Source organism: Trematomus bernacchii, unplaced genomic scaffold (assembly GCF_902827165.1).
Source record: "Trematomus bernacchii unplaced genomic scaffold, fTreBer1.1, whole genome shotgun sequence".
Lineage (NCBI taxonomy): Eukaryota > Metazoa > Chordata > Actinopteri > Perciformes > Nototheniidae > Trematomus > Trematomus bernacchii.
Genome location: NW_022987648.1, coordinates 15,440,188 through 15,457,903, shown reverse-complemented (window position 1 = coordinate 15,457,903; position 17,716 = coordinate 15,440,188).

Below are 17,716 nucleotides of genomic sequence, written 5' to 3'. Positions count from 1 at the left end.
CTGATCCGATTTGAGCGGACTAAATGGGCTTTCAGAAGAGATAATATAGATTATCAAAGGGTAAGGGAGTGGTAAATGCAAACCTTTCCCATGGAAGATAAGTAGACACACACACACACACACACACACACACACACACACACACACACACACACACACACACACACACACACACACACACACACACAAATGCACATACATTATGCACATAAAGAGCCTAAACTTAATTAGAGAAGAGACCATGAGTCAAAGGGGTTCTTTTAAGCACCTGTCCCTGATTCCCCCCCTCCTCTCGCCCCTTCACACACTCACAGACACTCACAGACACTCACACACACACACACACACACACACACACACACACACACACACACACACACACACACACACACACACACACACACACACACACACACACACACACACACACCATATAATGTTTCAATGATGTCAAATGAACTACTCTGATATCTTAGAAGATAACAACATGTTGTACAGAGTAAAAAAAACAGATATATTCCCTTCCCCACTACAAAAAAACACATACAAACACACAAACCAGACACACACACACACACACACACACACACACACACACGCACACGCACACACACACAAACGCACACGCACACACACTGATCCATCCTCAGACCCAGTGGGAACAGAGTGAGGTGACACATTCTCACAGGTATCACATGCTTACATACAGTGTACCAGGTGTGTCTGTCTGCATGTGTGAAAACAAGCTGGCACATCTCAGGGAGTTTAACCTGTGATTTCTTATTTGCCAATATGTGTGTATGTGTGTGTGTGTTTGGTTCTGCAATTGAAGACGATGCCATGACAGTTTACACATAGAACTGCAACAAACAAAGCACCAAAGCACATTACAATTAATTGCCTACTAATTAGCAGTTTAGCAGCTTTTATACTGTAGGAATAACACAGATAATTTGTGTGTGTGTTTGTGTGTGTTTCTATAGATTGCTGTACAGCAACATCAATGCTGTTAGCATCATTAAATAATAGCATTACTTACCCTCATATTTCTTTGATTTACAGAGAACAAAAATGTTGGCAGGGCATTATGGAGTGGATTGGACCAAAACTATTCCCACCCCGAGTAAATATGACAGGTTAAAGCAGCTAAAGTAGTGTGAAGCAACACATGTTTTCCAGATTTCAAAGACCTCTCTCAGCCATCATATTGCAGTCTGCAGCGTTGTGCTGGTACCTATTTTCTTTCCTTTCCTACTTGATAAATCATTTTCATGGCTGAGTGCGGGTGTATTTTCTTTTAATAATAAACCAGATCTTTGCTGATTGACCCTGCACCACTTCATCAAAGTACCCGTCTTTGACTAAAATGATAAGCACTACAGTTTGTCTCCCAACCCGAACAAACATTAACACTAGATTTTGTCAGAATATTTCCCCTAACAAACCACGAGAGAGGGGAAGTAGGAGTGAAACTGAGAACCAAAGATGGCTTTTGTTTTGTTTTTGAATTTCTGCATTCATTCATTATGCAGGGATGAACTCTGATTGAGGTTTGTTGGATGCTTGAATACATCATGGCAGAGGTCAGCACTCCTGATGAATATCAATCATACCGTATGCACCGCTCCGACCACCATCTGCCCCGAGCAGCGCCTGACTCATGACCACGGCACAAACACCGGCCGCACGCATCCGAGGGGGCTAATTTCATCAACATATTCAACAAACTCTGTTCAAACAGCAAAGGTTAAATGTCCAAAAGAGAAAACCAGATTCTGCAGGTTCTGAATGTGCTCCCCTCGGCTCTCTCGCAGATGTATATCTCTCTCCATTAAGTAAATGTTACATCAATTATTTGCTGGTTATATGACATTATCCCCACGTTAGTTTAAAGCTTTTGGCTTCGTAAATACTGTAGGTCCCTTTAGCTTCAGTGTTTGCAGTAACCTTCTAATATTGTCTTTCTCAAGAAATATGTTTCATTGCTTTTCTGTATTTATTCATAAAATAGCAGGCAATAGAAAATAATAGAAATAGCAATAGAAAATAGAAATAGAAAAAAGCAATAGAAAATAAGTGGAAATTGTTACGTAGAAAAGATATTGCAAAGCAAAGACATTGTAATTTCTCTCTAGGGTTCCTTTCGACAAATTCAATAATGATTGAAGGGCTTTCAGTCACATTAGGTCTTAATTAACTTCACACTTTGTAGCCCTATTAAGACTAATAACAGACATTTTTTATTGGCAACACCTTTTATTCACTAAGTGCAACAAGTCTTAAATCTTCACCACTCGTCAGACACTTTTTGTCCTACAAAAGTTCCATACAAGGTTAAGATACAAGATAAGTACAGTTTTCAAATGTCCTTGCAAGAACAACCCTACAAAAATGCATTACCTATAACATCTTCAATAATAATAGTATTATGGTAATTACAGTATGACTGCAGTGAAAACAGTAAAACAATGATGAACCTACTTTGTAGTTCCAGACAGGGTCTCAGTTTCCTTCATTTCTCTTTGACCCAACAGCCACATGTCAGCCGCTGCGCCTCAGCTGTGTGCACAAACTGTGGTTTGATTCTGAAAACACACTCACAGTATTGGACTTGCTATATATATTTATTGCACAGCATGCTGAATGTTTAAAGAGACTTTTATTGTACAATCCATATACAATAGTGGCACCAGGCGAGTTTCGCCCTCTGTCTTTACATAGTCACACTGCTGCTGGCGTATTTCTCCTCTTGCTCACGCTCTGAAGGACACATTAACTGGAGAACAAGATGTCACTTAAGGATAAATAAATCCAACAGATATATGACTTTGTTGAAAAGTACTGACGGGAAAAGGTGACAGTGAAAAATGTGTGATAGAACAGATACAATAAAAATAAAACAAATAAAGGACACTGAAAGAGCTGGCTGAATGGGCTTTAAATTCAAAACATGTGACAGTTAAATAAACATAGGGGAACAAAGAATAGGGGATGAGGGACAGAATAAAAATAAATATAGCACAAAGACTTACAGTACATGATGTACACACTCGTATGCATGTGATGTAATCAGCTTCATTCAAGTCTTCCGCTTGCACTGGCAATAAAAGAGGGAAAAAAGTAGATGGAATAACAATAATACAGGATAGGAAGGATGTAGGCGGTAACTAGGCAACAAGGCAGGGCAGTTTACTCATGTGCCTTGGAAGTCTGCAAGCTTTATTTCCATATATTCCCTCATTTGCTGATCGAGGCTCTGCCCTATGGGCATCCACAACTGGAGGCCGTGGGCGTGGAAAAGCACCTTCATCTGCAGCATGTCATGCTTAGTTACAGTAGCTGGGGTCTGCTTTGTGAAACACAATTCAAGTTTTGTAACAGTAGATTTTGGTGACTGTGATAACTGCTGACAAATGCCCCATACAAAACATTTGAGCTCTATTTAGCTTGAAACATGCATATTTGTCTGTGTATGCAGGGAGGGATACAAATAAGTCAGAGCGTCTGCAGATAAAACAAGATAACATCATTTAAAGTAAGGTCATGTCAAGCTATTTTCTAGATATCACAACTTAGCGCAGGCCAACCTTGAGCCTTGCATAGTCCGTTTTGTAAACTTGCAATTATCCAAGTTTGAAGATATTTGTGCCAACCATAGCGCCAACATGCCAATAACTGATGCTCTGACTCTCTTTCAACATCTGCTTTCTTATTGTGAACGTCATGCTTTTGCCTCACCTGACCACAAGGAGGCTACAGAGCAACGGGTTCTGAGAATTTCACAATTTTTTAAAAAGAAAACAGAGAGAAAAAAGCAAGAGGGAGATGGAAAGACATCCTCTGACCCTGCAAAAGGTGCTCTTACAACTGTGTTCTTAAACCTCAGATGTATGTATTGTAGCCTTTTCTTGGCCCTAGCTGCAGATTCAGCAGGGACATCATTCTGTCTGCTGTCGACAGCCTCGTCTGCGTACAGTTCATTACACAGAGAAATTACAGTTGGTGTTGGAGGGAAACATCATTACACGGGATCAGGGTGTTTGTTGTTGGCAGGCTCAAGCTACATTTACATCAGTTGATGACAGGCTCCCGACAGTCTGACTGATAAGCTGGTTAACTTCGTGTTGGGATATTTATTTGTCTGAATGCACTCAGGCTTGCAACTTACTGACAGCTGTACACACACAATAAAATGAAATGCAATAAGTGCAACATGAACAAGGTCTCGGGCCTGATTATTCCTCCCCGCAGAAACAATTCAAGGTTAAGTGTCTGACTCTGTTGTTAAAATGTATACCTGTTCCATTCTTCTGAACCACAAGTGTGTTAAAGAAACAGCTATAGCACCAGGTATGTTACTCTTCTTTAAAGGAATACCGGAGGAAGACCATTTGTATATCAATTATTCATCCAGTGTTCTCTTGAATTCTTGAAGAAAACTTTTTCTTGGATGCCCTAACACTGAACACAGAATGGAGAATTCTTGATGAATTAGGGTAAATTGTGGCTGCTTTTAAAAACTGAAAAACTATATAAATTGCACACTTATTGGGCAGTACAATCTAATGTAATTCACAGACAAATGGAATCTCGCTTAAACTCTGCAACTTCATAGACTTCTACATACAATTCTAACACCTGGACAGGCGTGCTAATGTCTGTTTTGGGATTTTTTGTTTACCTTGAGGCATGGGAGGACAATTTTGCAAGGTGTCCATTTGGTCATTTTGGGGGGTGAAGTATTTTGTTTGAAATGTCAAACCTCAATTCTTAATGATTATTTTAGTTTTTACTTATTGAGTGCATATAGTCAACACTGTAAGCAGGGATGGCAATAGTAATTGAGTCATCAACTTATTCTTTCTCGTTTTCTCTAGTTTAATTACCTGCACACATTATTTATACCCCCTTTCAAGTTGATATGGTGAACTTATTAGCAAACAGATGTGTATTTATACATACAGCAGATATACAAGAAAACAAAATACTTATACAAATATTTGTTATCACCAATTATTAAACGTATGTCCACTGTTCAATGTCGCTTTAGCTCTGTTTTACTCCCCATCAAGTACTAAGTGAAGTGTCTCCTGCTGCTAAATGCTCTACTGTGCTCTCCAACTAGCTGCCAATAGTGTCTGCTGTTTACTGCTGCTGGCAGGTAGTCCACAGTGTTACTTTTGTAAGGAAAACAGCTGCTTGCTGCCGCCAGAACGACACAATTAGAGTAGTGAGAGTGAACCATAACCGTGGAGTTGTGAAGTAAACAGTTAAACAACAAGTTGAAACTCACTTTAAGCTCTGAAAGCCGAGGAGAGCTGCCGGTTCAGGGGATAATTGTCTGTATTCTTCATTAAACATGCAACCCTGTTCACATTCTGTTTCTACATTTGAAATCCACTAATCAATATCTTTGTATTTACAGTGTGTGAAAGGACTGTGTGAGAAAGGTCGCAAACAGTGACAATCCAACAAATAATTATCCTGACTGTGCCCATGGATGTGTTTAAAGAAGTGGATACAAAACTCATGCCCAATCACATGAATAATAATTGCTCAGCAAGTGCATGAAATACAACTATTACTATTTTGCTTTCAGACAACTCAGGTTTTAAATGTTTATTAACAGAAGCATATAGGTCGAATTTAGGGGAGCAGCAGCATCAGCAATACAGAGGGAGAGATGGAAAATGGTACATCTTAAAGGGCCCATGTCATGCTTTTCCGGTTATTACCCGTCCCCTTGTGTGTTATGAAGCTTTTTATGCATGTAAACGGTCTGCAGAGTCACAAACCCTCAAAGTACACCCTGTAGGGAGTAAAACTCTAACACAGAAAATACCTGTCTATGCTGCCCCAGAACGCCTCGTTGGAGATTTCTCATTTTCCATTGTTTTCTTCCTGGGTTCTGTGACGTGTGAACACCCAAATCAACAACAAATGACCGGATTGGCCCAAATGGACCAATCCGCGGAGCACCTCACACACCAGGATCCCTTGGCTAACTAACAGGGAGTCCCATTGACTTGCATAGAGCTCCCTGAACGCTGGTAATAGACGAGTTGGGATCGCGGAGAAATGCTCTCCGCAGACCCATTCTCACAGCGTTATAAACCTTTTTCTTACTCAATATCAAGCCACACTTATTGTTTTTACTTCGGCTGTGAGTGTTTGTGTGTGCTCAGGATGAGTTTCGCTGTGTCTCTCTGTATCGCCGACCCGGAAACCTGTCCGCTCCTCACAGCAGCTCGCAGCAGCGGCGAGCAGCAACGAGCCTCGCAACGAGCCTCGCAACGAGCCTCGCAACGAGCCTCGCAACGAGCCTCGGCAACGTCCCGACCAATCAGAGCACACTGGGCTCACAGGGAGGGGGGGGGCAGGAACTCCAACAAGCCGTTTAGGACAGAGAGTGAATACCTGGTGAATACACATAATATACAGAGATGCTGTATGAGAAACCAATGTGATTTTGGAAATTGCCCAATTTAAATCTATTCTAGTATACCTCAACAATGGAAATATGATCAGTAGAAATGGCCATGACATGGGACCTTTAAATAGTGCGCTGGATTTCGGAGAATATGTTTAGTTGGTTGTATTGCGGGGTAATGCATATCACGCATCCTTGGTGCTCAGGTTGACCCTGAACTAGCTTGCAGGCTTCGCTCCATTTTTGTTTCACTTTTTACAAATATTAAATCCTGTTGGATAAACAAAGCGAAGTACAAAGAATATCATTTTAAGTGGTGGTATATGAGAGAAATAGTTTTTGGGCTGCAAAGGATTTTTTTTGCCTTAATATACCAGGTGAGTTCACTGCAATAAATTGGTATCAAGGATGAGAGGGTACACCGTTGCGCACCATTCATTACTCTCACATACAGTACTTGCAGTTCCTTTAGCTCTACAGAGCTCAATACTTTTGTGTTTTTTGGTTTATCAACTTCCATGTTCAGTCTCTAACCCTGTTTCCTCCAACTGGGAGATCTAAAACGCGCCTTAAAAGAAATCAATACTATTCTCAAAAGCCAAGGGAACACCAACATTATCAAATTACAAGGTGATAATGTGTCAATATGTTGTTAAAATATTCTCCTGCTGCCACCAACTGGACAAGAAAATCGATAAAAACTGCTTTAACTTTAACTTTTATGCCTTTTATGTTTTACGTTTTGAAGGTTAAAGTTGCATTCACAGTTTGAGAAAGTTGTTTTGAACCTTTAGACCTGCAGAACCCTTACATCTTTTTCAATCCACAGCGATTTTCTATTTCAAAAGAAAATCCCCACCAAGTAATAAACCAAGCCCATTTAATGGTTCCTAAAAAAAGTTGAGGGTTTTGAGACTCAAGCTTTGGAGCTGACAGTGTCAATAAAAGACCCAGCTTTGGATTTAAAAGAAATTGTCACTCAACCAAGGCTCACTCTATCCACATGGATTTAATTGAACCATTGCCGAACCAGTGTCTTTGATGGTGCCGTGGGGGCAGATTAAACATGAAAGGATGACACTGACAGGCACTGGGTCTGCAATGGTACAGTATATAAACATCAGTGTGGTAGGACAGCTCTGTGTTTAGTATGCAGGACAGGTCTAGTCTGTTGTGTCAGGGAGACAGGAAGCACAAGAGAAAGCATTATTTCACTGTGCCTGTGGACTTTTTTCTCATAAATTCAAAGAGCTGCTAGGATAAAATCAACATGGCGAGTAAATACAAATAAGTGATATTTACCAAAATATCACTAGACAATGGTCAGCACAATACATTTAGAAAAAACGGTGAGTCCCTTTTTGTCAGCTTCACTCTGTGTTGTAAAGACCAGAGCTCAGAGCTCATATCAAACAGCCATGGTGATGAAAAGATCAGGTCTCAGAGGGCTGATAGAGAAAGAAAGGCACGAGACACACGATCACAGAGCAGCACCAAATGAAGGCTAATTTGTCCTGATGAACCAGGCTGTGGCTAAAAAGCTTCAAAGGGTAGCATCACAACCTCAGATCATTGATCAGGTTATGTGATCGCACCGCAGAGGGCTCGGTACAGCGGAATGCCTCTTTATCCTAATCATTGTACCTTTGAAGATAATTTCACATTAGTCACATGATCACATGACACTGTTCTATTGCTGCTGCTGACTTGAAGGCCACCTCCGCAGAACGGTGTTTGAAAAGAGATGAGCTCACTGATCGGCACTCCAGCTGCTGACAGCATAGTTTGATGCTTATGAGGACTCTTCAGGACTTTATTATAATAACACTCTGGCTGTGTAAATAAAGATTGATTATTATCTATTCGCCCACCTGCTAGCCTTTACCCTCACTTCATACACCAACAGGTTTTCTTATTAAGCTTCTTATTCAAAGTGATTGAAATGGATGGGAACAGGTTATAAAGAATTATGTTCACAGGTTAAATGTGGTTGTATTTCCACACTGAAAATATAAAAGACTGACATATTGATTATCATTGATGAATAACTGCAATGTCATCGTGACAAGCAGATATTTCCAACCGCATTTCATCCTGTAGTTACTGATAAGGACACATACGAGTGCATCTAAGGTAAATCTAAGTGTAATTTCAGAGGAGTAATACAGCACTTACTGTCATAGCCATACCTTGTCCTTACTGCATCTCTAAAGGGCATGCTACATACAGATACAGATGACATGAGGATGACATGAGGATAAGCAATACATATATATGGCTTAGTGAAAAACAAAAGGTTGTAGAAATTGTGAAAGAGTTTACTGTTGTTCTGTCAAACACAAGGGAGCTCCTCCTACACACAGATTTGTGCACGCTTGCCAGTAAATACACAATTATTAAGGCAATGGGTGGAGAAAACGGTTTACTGGCAGATAAATCAAAACAAATTATATAGGTTTTATTGTCTTACAAATTCAGATCAGAGTTGTTTTTCGTTGACAGTAAATATTTTACGAACCATAAAGCATGTTTTATTGACATTAAATCCACTTTTAGTTATGTTATATATTTTTCTCAGATGCATAATTTCAATTCTCAATAAAACAGATTTATTTTTATTTTGGTCAGAGCTTTCATAAAATCAATATTTTAGTGAAAGCTGAAGTGCTGAATATTTAATGAAGAAAAATATATGTGTAATATAAAAAGGTGATAACCTAAAGATAACTGTTAACTCAACTCTCTTTTGACATTTTTTTTGCAATTGTGGTGGTCGTATTGGTTCACACTCTCTTATTATGATGCCAAGAGTTGCCAAAACAACTTTTGATGCATGTTTAAGTTAACTCCTTGGCTATGGTAAGGTTGTGTTCGGAATAAATCATGCAACATGCTTTATGGAAATTGCTATTGTCACACTCCAAACACCAAGCCATGATCTAAATAGGCGCTTTCACACCGGAGTACTTTTCCCTGTACTTTTCCCGTTTAGTTCCGATAGTTCCTGGGATTTTGCGTTCACACCAAAAAGAGAACTTAGTTCATGAGAACTTTTACCCCCTTTGTAGTGCCTACTAGAGGTGGTACTTTCCTGGGGAGAAAAAAGTTCCAATTTCTGATTGGCTGGGCGAATTGCAAACCACGCCCCGTAAAAAAAAGTTTTTTGAAGCCGCCATATATATTTGCTGGCATTAGCATTATTAGCATTAGCATTAGCCCCGCGCACCAACGGAGAGAGAATAACTTGCGGCAACACAAAAAAAACATTGGAGCGGTGGAGTGATGAGGAGGTGTCGGCGTTCTGGCGATTTACTCTGAAGGCTTCAGTAGAAGCTGCTGGGAGTCCCAGCAGCTTCTACTGAAGCCAGTCCCCAACTCCGGGGACTTCCGGCCGGGGACTTCGGGTGGCAGTATACGCCGTGAAGCTGTTTGCGGCCTGCCAGTAAACCCAAAGCAGAAGAAGAAGAAGTGACGTCAGCAGCTTCTTTTGCGTAATCTTCCCTCAGGGAATTTATTCCGGTGTGAACGCGATCGGCTCTTATTTCCATGTGGGTACTAAGTGCTGGCACTAAGTGCTGGGAACTAAGCACGGCAAAGTGCTTGGTGTGAAAGCGGCTCTTGACTTCCTGTTTAAAAGGTTTTGCTATAAAAGGTTAATTTTCAGATAACGGTTATATATATATATATGTAACTTAAAGCTTTTGAATAAGAGCTCCTATACATTTTGTTCTCCAAGGGCAGTTTAATTGAGTAGTCACTTTATGTATTGCACTGTGGAGCCCTGAAACATTTTCTATAGAATGTATACAGAATCCCTTTGAATAGCAGCTCCTGCTGTGCTATCACACCATTTTGCAGGCGCATCCCTGTTGGAGCATAGCCTTTCCCAAATGGACAAATAATATACTTCACTGGGTGAAATAAATCTATGCCAAAAGTTACTGAGTCACCATGGCAATAAGAGAGAGCGCAGCAGCAGATTACTTGTCAATCAAAACATCTCAAGGAGAGAGGCTTGTGCATCCAAAAGGAAGCTGCAGCAGCCTAAAAAGATGAATAAATGGAATGATTGAATAAACTGGTGGAATTATATGAATACATCTTTTGCTATGAAAAGACACCTGGATGTAAACAAATGGAAATTAGAGCAGTGTAGTAAAATGCAGTCAAGACCCTAACCCTAACCCTAAAGGCGGTTTTCACATAAACAATGGTCTGAGCTGCACTGCCCCCATGATGGACTCTGAGCAAAGACTGCAGCTCAACATGTAAGATCATGCTTGAATAAATAAAAAAAGATCATCATAATATAATACACTAAAAACAAATAAATTAGGTATTTACAAATCACATAATCATCCAACATCATGGATTTCAACCAAAGGGAAAACTGTTAATTTACCCACTGGCAACCCAATTTTCCAATTTCTTTTATCACTTTATAATTCATTCTGACTTTAAAATGGTCTTCCATGTACTGAAATTGATCGTGGTTGCCCCAAATGCTAACATGAACACCAATGTATGTCCACAAAGACCCTGCATTTGCGGTTGCTAGGAGCAATAATCCATGAGCAGAGCAGCAGTCCATGAGCACATTCAAGTGGTAGTTTTTGTGAGTTGACTCCACAACCAGCAATTTTCACCGCAATTTGTGTGTCACCATGTTTTGGCTCCAGTTGAAAACACAAAATCTATTTGAATTGCTGATGAAACCAGGTATGTGGGCAGTTATTCAAACATGCAATACAAGACTACCATGTACTTCTTTTGTATGAACATGTGTGTATTCAAAGTATTATGTGTTAGAATGTATAATCACAGTAATCATGTTTGTGATGAAAAATTATTTTGACTTGCTTCAGTAAATGATACACAACCTTGAGTTTCTGCCAATAGTACCAATTCAGACTAGATGCTGTCACTGATACACTTAATGGATACAATTTACATATGTTAGCCATTTAAAAAATATCATACACAAAATGTTAAACAAAAAACATACTCCAATAAATAAAGAGAGACAGAGCCCTCAACATGACTCACGTGTTGACAGATAGTTTAGGCTAATGGATTGTATATTATTATTAACCCTCCTAATGTAAAGGATGTCTACTTTCTTTTGTGATTGGATCCGTCCAATCATGAGGATTAATTCCAAATATCATCTTTTACATCTTGTTTCTGTAGCATTGCCTGGAAGCACACTGCACACTCTAATCACTATTGAGAGAGAATTGTTCAATTGATGGGATGTAATGACGGTAGTTTAATTCCACTGGCTTTACTAAGGTTAATGCAATTTATTAGGTTCAGTTTTGTGGGGAAAACGTTTTACTTCTGAGCAGGTGCATTCAAAGGTACATCAAAATAAAAGTTGGTGCGGTTTTCGGATTAACATGAATAAAACTGCAATACATGATCTGACTCTTTGAAAGCATAGCTGCAGTTTTGCTATAATTACATTAATTTTTATTTTTATTGGAATGTGATGTTAGCACCTGCACTCTTTTGATAAAACATTTCAATCAAACATTTGGTTGTCAGTCAGTTTGAAAATGGTTCAATGCTTCACATTGCACATAAAAAGATTCATATTCTAAGCATGTCTATATGCTCAATGCAAATATGGTCAAATAGCTGAACCACTAAAATATCCAGACTATGTCCAGGCATCGTTATGTCTAGCTTATCTGTGACTCTGACAGAGTCGAGAGCACTTGGTTTACATATTGAGAATGAGCTCTTGGCTAAGAGTGCAGGAGGCTTTGAAGTGTAAACGACGAGCGGGAGAGGAAGAGAAAATATATTTTGAAGTCGGACATAATGAAAGGAAAAGGAACGAGGGGAGGTTGGCTGACGTAACGCTGCCAGGAAGTGAGAGAGCAGAAGGAATTAATCTAGGAGCGGATAATGAGAGTGATGAACCGATGAAAGGGGAAAAAGTAATTTCAGAAATACCTTTAACTATTTTGTGCAATTTTCAAGCTAAAAGTGATACCACCATTACCTTACCTGAACTCCAACAGAAAAAAGGGATATCCAACATATCTGAGAGTTGAAGACACTGACATAAGCTATATATCTATAAGAATATATTTGGGACTATAAGTGTTTAGAAGTGAATTTGGAAATCCCAACAGAAAGACATTCGGGCTTCCCACCATTACACTTCTTGCAACTAACTTTGTTTTCTAGTCATCCCAAAACCAGTGCAGTTTTGTCATTTATAACCAGCGGTGTATACTGTATATTGCTGTGTGGTTGAACTTCTCTATCTGTAGGCTACCTGCCATAGCAACATTTGTTTGAGCGGCAAAACAGCAGGCAGAATGATAAAAAGGTTACAAGCCTATTAAGCTGCTGGTGCATGACCTTTAATGTTCTACAACTAGAAAATGATAAACATTTGAGAGAGTCCTCTCGAGCAGAACCATAGCATCTTCAGCAAGAACCCAAAAAACAACGTGTTTACGGTGACAGAGCTGGGGCTAAGAGGACATTTGGGGAAGCATATAGTGGAAAAATGTAATAAAAAAGTATCTCAGAGTTGGCTCGAGTAGATTTACAGTACGTTGTTCATTTCAGGCTAAGGCTGTGATGTAATTCATCCAGGACTATCACTTCCCCTGTAGCAGCCACTACAGCAATAATGTATTTCCTGAGGTGTGGCTGGTAAGATGCTCAAATGCGTCAGCAAGAAAAGGAAATGAGAAACCAGCTGTCAATCTCAGCAACACTTGCCCATTTTCTATCAGATGGGATGTTGAGATGTGGTTTGCCTGCTGTGACAGAATGTCACTCATTCACTTCTTTTAACATCTCCTAAGGATGAATGGGGGTGGACGGACAGGGATCAAGATGAATTACTTTTGTTAAAATTGGTGCTGCTCTGGAATGCTTTTCATTAACTTGAACAAAATGTATAATTGATGATTCTGTCTCAAAAGGAGGAATTTTAAGCTAATTGTTCATCTTGTGGTTAATGACCAAATATCTGCCATTGGAAACTGCCAGGATCAGCAGTTGTGTTAAATCCTGTGGACGTGATATAACCCATTTGTTTGTGAACTCGATTTTGAAACAATTAATTTGCCATTTTGGCTGACGCCATCTTAGATTTTGGAACCAGGTATGGCAGAAGCACAATTAAATGCTAAATGTGGCATTTTAGAGCAAGAAAATGTGAAAAATAATATATTTTTTACAACTGAATAGACATTTGAATTACATTGCCATTGACACATTGCAACTATAATATACCCTTATTTGCTTACAAGCATTCATTTCTGCCCCTTCCTATATTGTTTTCCAAGGCATACATTTGTTATTTGTCTACAGTATATGATAATCGAAGTACAATTAATATATCATATTCAAATCAGAACACACTGTGTGTTTTATATTTCATAAAATATCTTGGAAAGCGGATCTTTATAATTGTTTAGTTTGAAACCTGTATTGTTTGAGTCCATGTTTCCAAGCTTGTGTTCTTCTCCCCTCTGCGGCACATCTCAGCTCATTACCGCCAGCAACTGTCAATCAGCGGAGCAGGGTGAAATGGCAGCAGGAGTGTGCATGTGTCCTCGTGCATTTGGACCATACAAACTGGGTACCTTATGTCTCTTCATTTTCACAGGTATAGTCGGTATTTCAAAAAAATATAGTCCAGGCCCACTTCGATGATGAACACACATGCACGTTCAAACACACACAGACTGTGATGTTTGTTGCTTTTACACAAAAGGACCTGAGAACGGGGAAAGGAAACTGTCATGTGTGAGTTTTAATCTTCTCCTCAATGGCGGACACAATTTAAAAGCTTCAGTTTCTCCTTTATTGACCTCTCTCAGCAGCTGCTAGGGTCCATCTGATACAAGCCTGAATCACTAACACATTAATTCACTAACAGGCATGAAAATCCACATAAAATCCAAATTATCCCGCAGAGAAGCTCCCAAAATCATTTCACAATGTTATACAGTTTTACAGACATAAACTGCAAGCTACGGACATAATGTCATGTGACTCAGTGATGTAGCCTCACATAAATTGTCATTAAAACTCTTCTTTTGGTTTCACACATGAAAACATTTACATCATAAGCGTGGTTTGCATAAACATACAATTCCAATATTTTTTCCTGGTGATGAGCCTGATATTTGAGTCATATTGGTGTCATTATGTAGATTTATTTGCGTCTGGGGTTTGAAATTAAAATGGCATCTGGTGTATTCATAATACTTGATGGGATGACATATGGTCTGCATAGGTATTGCTGTAGGTTTCAAATGTTCTCTCTCATATGCCACCAATATATTATACCCTTCACACTCTATATTGGGACTGCTTATATGGCTGATGCTTAAAATATTAGTTGACCAGGTTTTATTTGGGACGATCTGGCATGCTTTCAATTCATGTGCCAAACCTCAGATTGCTGATAAAACAAGATACATTTGAGGGTTAAAATAAGGTCATGAGCCAGAGGGGAACTGTCCAAGTGTTTACATAGCGGTTCAAATGAGTTTCAGGTTAGGGTTACAAATAGGACATAAGAAATAGTATGTCATATATAATGTAATAATTATACCCCTGTATGACAAAATGTATAATTCTAAGGTTTTGTTTGTCATGAAGTATTTGCATGTTTTGGATTGTCCTCTGTAGAGCCAGAGCGACCGCCTGTTGGTGTTGGCTCCTTGTAATCCCGGCCATGAATCCCCAAACTCCATGAATAAACGGGTGGTGCATGAGGCTACAAATCCATGGCAACAAGCTTCCACAGGATTTTCACAAGCAGCACAGCCTCGACCCCAACTGCGCCCTCTCTGCATCTTTCAATACATGTGTGTAGAAATAGACCAAGGAATTAGATCAACATACCATATCAGGTCAGAGTGGTGTGACTCTCTCTGACAGGAAGCAGCTGCACTGTGCTGGATTTCGTTCTTATAGCAGCAGATTCACCAACTGTTGACATTTGAGAAAACGAAATAAAGGAATGTGTTGTTGAATATCAGTACAACAATGACCACATTGTACAAGGCCATCTAAGATTCCACCAAACACTGTAAATTTAGACTGTTAAAAAAAAAAAAATCTTTACAGATTGACATCATTCCAAGTCTCAATACGCAACATAAGCAATTACAACAACAGCATTGAAGTCTTCTCAGGTGTCTGTACCTTTTGAAAGGCTACTAAAAAACAAAACATAAAAGTTTAAACAAAACTTGGGGTTTCCAAGGTAACTATGTGGGCAGAAGAGAGGCAAAGAAAAAGGTGGCTTTAAGAAATAAGTTTTATTGTAAAATCAAGAGAGAAAGAACAACTTCATGCCTTGGACCACCCGAATGCGCATTTAACGTGTCCTAATGAGATGAGTAAAGCAAGTTTATGAATTAACCATATAAGTGAACAAATTAAGAATGAGGTGATGTTGGCCATGCCATTCCAGCTACACCTTCGACTCTGCTACTACAAAGAAAATAACCTGACGTGTGAGATAGGTTGCACACTGAACCATCTGAGAAGCCTTCATTGGAAACTGAGAAAAAGGCATTTTCAAAAAATACTTGGCAGGTGATAGAATAAACTAGAAAACTCAGAGAAATGTTGACTGTGTGACTGAAACTTGGGTGCGCGTCCCAATGCTAACAGTACCCCCGCTGAGTAAGTATTGATAGCATTAGTTGTATTGTTAAGTACAACAAAGAATATCAATTAAATTCAGCTCACTTTTAGCTGACTATTTTAACTGTTTATCTATTGCATTTTTGGATTCTTGTACCACATTCCTGCATCGTTTCTGAACATCTTTAGATTACCACTGGATTTAGTTAACGACCGACAGATGTGTTGAAAGATCAAAGCGTTTCCACGGCAACGCCCTGCCAGTGAACGAGAGACAGCCTGTCAGAGAATGTATTGACAATATTGTGCTGCATTATTGCTTCTAAGTAAAAAACTGTAACTCCAATCAGCTAAATATCCTACCCAGAGTATTTAGGATACCAGATGAACACACCTGATGACTCTCCTGTTTGCTATATGTGTAAATCCGTTTGATTAAATGAGCATATTGGTGCGGCCGTGACAGATTTCCCTAGATTATGATCACCAAATGATGTATGAAGAGTGAAAATTGTGGCCAGCCGAGCAATAGTTGGAAAAAATACTCTTCAGATATTCCAGCTCCTCTCCACTCTGATGTCACCCACTCTTAAGGCCAGGGCGGACACACCAAGCTGACACCAAAGAACTGACACAGACTGTTGCGTTTTCGGCCGAAAAGGCGTCGGCACGGCTGAAAAGACACAACGGTGCGGGACCAAGCCCCCAGGGAATGCGCCGGACTCTGAGGAAAATATTCGTTGTGGCCAAACGGCGGTACTACACTTCCGTTAGGTTGCTGGGCCCGGAAACACCTTTTCCCATTGACTTACATTGGGAAAGAGTGGTCTGTAAATCGTTGGATAATTTTTTTGAAACTAAATAAACTACCCAGTATGAACGTTTGTATAGCCCTTATTAAAAACATTCGGTCCTCAAGTTGTAAAATGTGCTAATAACGTTATTCTGAGAGTTATTTCCCTCGGCATTACGTGTTCAGTACTACATGCGTTTTACCTTTACCATGGATGCACAATAAGAACGGACCCATATCGCCTTACTGCTAGCCCACGGAGCTGTAATAATGGATATATTGCACATGTTTGCTGTAATTCATCATTTGTAAAATATTATACTACATGGGCTGTATGATGTAAATCTTGTACCGTAAATGTTGTATTAAATAAAGCTAATATTACCGACGTAGATTAACGTCCCTGTAGCTTCTTATTGCACTAAGAAGCTTATTGCACTGTATATATATATATATATGTATATATACACATATATATGTATATGTGGGCTACTTAACATGAATAATCACAGTTACTATCCTTTTACTCCATCACATTTCAAAAAGAAATAGGCTATTGTTATTTTAACTCCACCACAGTAATCCATCATCAGCTTTACTTTTTAGATAAAGATTTAACTCACAATTGATCATAACTCAAAATACATATATTTTTATATATTACCAAGTGGTTTCATGTACAACCCACACAAGTATCATGCTAAATTAAGCTCTGTTGCTTGGATATAAGTACATAACGATTGATGTGTAAATTAGCATAATTACTAGCTAGCCGCTAGCCGCTAGCTGCTAACTGCTAACCGCGGCCGTTAATATAAAAATTAGGGCTGTCAGTCGATTAAAATATTTAATCGCGA